Consider the following 6050-nt stretch of genomic DNA (forward strand, 5'->3'; position numbering starts at 1 on the left):
ACCCATAGTTTTGCCCATTAAAGCAGTGTGGTCTAGTATTGGATTGTCCTTCCTCCAAATTAGGTGGAGCAACCATGGTCAAGAAAATACTCTAGATGTTAACCTTTTAGAGTCTCCTTGCTATGATACCAATTGTTAAGACGTGGGGGAACCACCTTTAAGGGACCAAGTCCCTTAGGTAAGGAGAATAGCAATAGAATAGTAAACACACAAGAGTTTGCAGAAAATAAAGAACACAAAGATTTATGTGAAAACCTCCTTACTTAAGGGAGGAAAAATCACGACTTGCCCTCACAAGCTCTCAAACTCCAATATAATCAAAACTTATTTATTACAGACTCCAATGAACTTAACTATAAGTTCTTCAAGTTGTAATAAATCTACTACAACCACCTTTTGACAACTCTGTCACTCGTGCTCTTAATATCGATTAACTCTAATCAACATAGCTTACGTAACCCTACCTAAGAACTCTACAACAATGAAGAAGCTTTACTCTTATATACTGAGTAAATTTGTTACAAAGCAAGACTCAATAACCCTTAACTACAAGTCGTAACAATTTAGAACATAAGCTTTGAAAGTTTTCACCACTACTAAGAATTTCACTAATTTGCAAAAACTATTAAGGAAGAAGCATCTATTTGAATTTATAATCGTGTAGAAATAAGGGTTGAATTTTGATTAGACCACGTGTCTAATCAGGTACAATGTGCACCTGCACAGTTTGTTGCACTAGTGAACAAAACTATGCAGAGATGTGACAGCTGTACCAGGACAAGGTATGCAAGGGACCTGGTCCTCCAATATCGACTAGCCATCATCAAAACGTGAGACAACAAAAAGTATGATAATTAGACATAGAAGATCAAAAGTTAAAAATTCAAATTTGATTCAAATATTTTTATTTGAAGTGTGTACTTGAGACTGTCAATTAAATTAAGAGTATCGTAAACGACTTCTCTACCTCTACAAAGTAATGATAAGATTTGCATACGTTCTACCCTTCCTAATCTTGACAATTTGGGTAAAACTTTAGTTAAAAATGTCCAAAATTCAACGTCGTATAGCTCACAGCTTTAGTTTAAAATTCTGAAGTTGGCCTTTCTCCATGTATTAAATTTATTATATTCAAATTAAAGAGGATATAATAAAATTATTATTTTATTTATTTATCCTTAAAGAATGTCTCAAGTTGAACAAATAAAATTAAACATAGAAAGTAAAAAATAAAAATAAACGTTTCATGTATAAACTGTCAAGGATTTGAAGTTTGATGAAGTATAACAAATAATTTTCATATTACAGTTTGTTTATTCTAATGCATATATTTTCTTTGTTTCAACTTGTTTGTTTTACTTTTATTTTTAGTCCGTTTAAAAAAAAAAAATTTATAACTCTTTCATTTTTCTTTTCCACGTAACATGTTTGAGACCAATAATTAAAATGTTTGATATGTTCTATCTATCTTGAATTTAAAATCACAAGATTTAAAAGATTTTTTTATTTTTTTAAACTCCACGTCAAATTAAAACCAAACAAATCATAAATACTACTTCCTCCGTCCCAAACTACCCATCCCAAATTGAGATTATACAGCTATTAAGAAAACAATAATTGGTAATATAACTTTACCATTTTACCCCTATTAATTGTGTCATGTTGTTAGTTCCAATATTGATGAAGTTATTATATGGTTGATACCAAAGCACTTTTTGCATGGATAATTAGGATTATAGGATTACCAAAGTCTTTGCAACATTTTTCAACATTTGATAATTCAATGCTAGTAACAAGTAGTAATCAATTACTAAGGGTCCGTTTGGTGTGCGGTATTAAAGTAAATAATTCTGAGATATAATAATAATCCTGGAATAAAAATTTTAACCACTCGTTTGGTTGTCAATATTTGGGATAAGTTATCCATAGATATGGTGGGATTATTATCCCAACTTAAGATATTCTTGGTATAAAATATAAAATAACAAAAATACCCTCAAACTCTATAATTTTTATTTCACACACACACACATATATGTGTGTGTGTGTGCTTGCAGTCCATGTGGTTGTGTGACTTCTATATATGTGTGTGTGCTTGCAGTCCATGTGGTTGTGTGACTTCTTGCAGAGTTGCTGCTGATGCTTCTCTTCATGGATGAACTATACATGGAGAATACTTGAAGATAATCTTGCCATTTGTCTTTCTATCACTCACAAGGTTAAATTTTATATCGAAACTCATTTCTTTCTTTTGTGAATGTTATGCTTTAGGATGTTTGATAAATTTTACTTAGCATATAATTGGGGAAGATGATAGTTGTTTAAGAATCAATATGTATTGCTTGAAATATGTGTGATTGAGATGAAATTTGTCAAATAGTACCAACTATATAGAAAGAGCAATATGTGAAAATCACAATTGTGGATTGGCCCTTTTCTCTCGTTTTGATGATGAAATATTAGTTTTAGCCTCTTTATAATATGTTTTAGAAAAACTTATTCTCTTTATCCGCTTGAAATTATAAAATTGTGCTCGTTGATTCTTTCTAATTGAAAAATTCATTTTACTTTTGTATTAACTCTTTTCATTTTTATTGTGAAAAAATTAGGTTTTCTTATGGATCATCAACTACAATCCGATATTGAATACTTTATCATCCTTGAGGAGATATTGTGCCAACAATTTTTTGTTACGTGTATTTTTCTTTATATGGCTATTTACGGTCATTCTATAAAAAGAAATAAGCATATGATTAGGTACCAAATGAATAATCGAGTTTCTAAAATTATATCTCATTTAAATTATATCATAGAAGACAGTGACACAACATATATCGATAAGTTAAAAATGGATAGAAATTCCTTTCACACTTTAGTTCTCTTAGCTAAGGAAGTTGGAGGTTTGACTGATAGAAAATATATGTCAAGTAGTGAAAACTTAGAAATATTTCTAAATAATTTGGCTCATCATGAGAAGAATAGATCCATTAAGATTGATTATGTTAGATCGGCTTGGAGCGTAAGTCAAGCTTTCAACAAATGTTTGAGAGCTATTCTCAGACTAGCTCCATTATTACTTGTTAATCCCAAGCCGGTGCTTGAAGATGAGAGAGACGATCAATGAAAATGGTTTAAGGTATATGCACTTTCAATTAAGTATCTATTAATTCAAGTAGAGTAAAAAAACTATAATTTTACAAAGAAATTTTAATAATTTGAGAGGATACTATAATTGATTTTATATGGATGTTTAGGTGCATTGGATGGTACTTATATTCAAATTAGAGTTTCATCTAAGGACAAACCAAGACACAGGATAAGAAAGGGAAAATAGCAACTAATGTACTGGGAGTTTGTGATAGAAATCTCAATTTTACTTATGTATTACCTCATTCCGTATTACGAAATGCTATAACACGAATAAATGATTTGAAAATTCCTGAGGATAATATAATTCACATGCTCACATTAAAATTATATTACCTCAAAAATGTTACATAAAAGTAACTAATTTTTTGTTTATATTTTAGGTAATTATTATTTGTGTGACGGAGGATATACAAATGGAAATGGCTTTCTTTCACCTTACAGAGGGTATAGATATTCGTTAAGAAATTGGCAAGGTGACAACCCACCACCTCAATGTCGAGAAGAGCTTTTCAATATGAAACATGCTAGGGCTCGTAATGTTATTGAAAGGACATTTGATCTTTTGAAAGGACATTGGGGAATTTTTAGAAGTGCTTCATGGTATTCAGTTAAATTCATAATAGGATCATTAGTGCTTGTTGTTTGATACACAATTTTATTAGTAGAGAGATGGAAGTGGATCCTTTAGATATTGATATGGAAGAACAAGTAGAAAATCAACAAGATAACATTGATGTTGTTGAATCATCAGAGGAATGGACTACATGGAGGAATGAGTTGGCTCAATCAATGTGGAATACAAACTTAAATAATTGATATTTTTAATTATTTCATGCTTGTAATATGTTTTATAGTGTTCTGGATATTTTCCTCTTTAGTTTTTGATATTACAGTAAGGTGTATCACTTTTAGCTGTTTGTGATATAAATTTTGTTAAAGCTACTGTTTTATTAGTTTTTTTTATGATATGTTAGTACTTTATGTTTTTAGTTTTTCATTTGTAAAATGTGTGGATATTTATTTTTGTGATTCTAAGTAATATAATTCTCCTTATGATAGTAACTAATATTAATGATGATTAGCGAAAAATCTTTAATAAATCCACCAAAAAAATTAAAAAGATCAAGAAGATCAACACCTTCAACCCGAAGGATGTGGACTCCAGAAGAAGAAAGTTCTCTTATAGATGGTTTAAAATAGTTATGTGTTAATGATTGGAGAGCCGATAATGAAACTTTTAGGCTAGAATACCTGACGGAGTTGGAGTACTATTTACGTGAACGTCATTCTGACATTAGATTGAAAGGTAAACCACATATCAATTCTAAATTAAAAGCATGGAAGAGAAGTCATGCACACATAAGTTTATTAAAGGGTCAAAGTGGTTTGGGATTTCAATATAGTGACAGAACCATAATTGTTTATGATCCAATAGAATGGAAAAAGTTTTTGAAGGTAACTAATATTTTGATCTACTACTTTATATAAATATTTTTCTCCGTTTTTTCATAATTTATAATCGATACATATGTCGTTGTCATCTTTCTTTACTTGTTTGTCTAGGATAAATCGGAAGCAAGAAATATGAATATTAAGAAATGGCCAACATTTGCAGATTGGGAGGAAATATTTGACAAAGATAGGGCAAAGGAAGAGCATGCAGAAGGGCCACTAGATGTTATTGAGGATATCTTAAGGAATCAAACATCAGGACCTTTTATTGATATGACTTTGGAATTTTCTATTAATATTTATGAAGATGAAGATGAAGATGAAGGTAGTCATGGATCAAATATAGCTACCGGAGAATTTGAAAATGCTTATATAGACCTAGTTTTACAGGGGCATCTGAAAATGAATATGCTAGAGGCTTTCCTCATGAACGTACTGAGACATCTTAAAAGCAAGCCGGATATGCTAAAAAATCCTCTTCTAGTGTCAATGAAAAAGAGAAAAGCAAGAAAAGGAAAAGAGTTGTGGAGGATGTTAATGAGATATTTCTCAAGAGTATGACGGAAGTTATAAAAGGCTTTACTGAAAGAATTGCTGCCTTAATTAACAAGATTGAAATTCGTGATCACTCTGATATGTGTGATCAAGTTTATGCCATCATTGAATCCCCCGTATTCGATTTGTACATCATAGAGTAATGTATCAAAGCCAAAATGGTTATCTGTGGAGATGTGAAAAAAATGAAAATCTTTTTATGTATGGGGGAGTTTGAGCGTCAGACAATGATGTTTATGGTCGTCAATTATAAACTTTAAAGTATGATAAGCTTGTGTATATAAGTTGTGGTACTAGTGTATTAGTTTTTGCTCACTATCAATTTCAAAGTTTATTGGAGTGCCACTTTTTTTATCCTCAAGTCATATTCATACTCTTTTGCCTATAACCGATACAGGGCATGAGGATGATGTAATTTTGTATAACTAATGTCTATTAAATAGATCAACTCTCGTGTAAATGTTAATTTATTGTTGGTTATCAGTTTATGTGCAGTTTTTATTGTTGTTTCGCTATAGCTTTGGTTCCATTTTGCTGCTATGTTAGACAAGTTATTGGTATTGTTACTGTTGTTTTCTTTGCAGCTTCTGCAATACATAAGATCAGTTGTCATTGTTATGGGACTAGAGAAACTGCTTTCCCTGTTACCCATTTTCCTGAATACGAATACGAAGGATTACTCTTTATCAAATAGTTGGTTGTTTCATGTTTTAAATAAATATGTATGTGGATGAGCCTACCATGTGAAAATATACTGAATTTTTTGTTGTTGTTATGTATGTGGATCATGACTTGGCTTCTTCATAATGCATGTGGTGCCACTTAAATAGCGAAGTATCATTGTCTTGTCCTCAGTTTTCCTTGTACATACTAAATTTGTGGCTTATTGCTAG

General features: G+C 30.9%; 1 pseudogene; it reads left to right on the forward strand.

The window, feature by feature from the left end:
* Positions 1-3819: 3819 nt before the first annotated feature.
* On the forward strand, positions 3820-5417 carry LOC124892536 (annotated as a pseudogene).
* The last annotated feature ends 633 nt before the right edge of the window (positions 5418-6050 follow it).

The sequence above is a fragment of the Capsicum annuum genome, unplaced genomic scaffold, assembly GCF_002878395.1.
Source record: "Capsicum annuum cultivar UCD-10X-F1 unplaced genomic scaffold, UCD10Xv1.1 ctg4826, whole genome shotgun sequence".
Classification (NCBI taxonomy): Eukaryota; Viridiplantae; Streptophyta; class Magnoliopsida; order Solanales; family Solanaceae; genus Capsicum; species Capsicum annuum.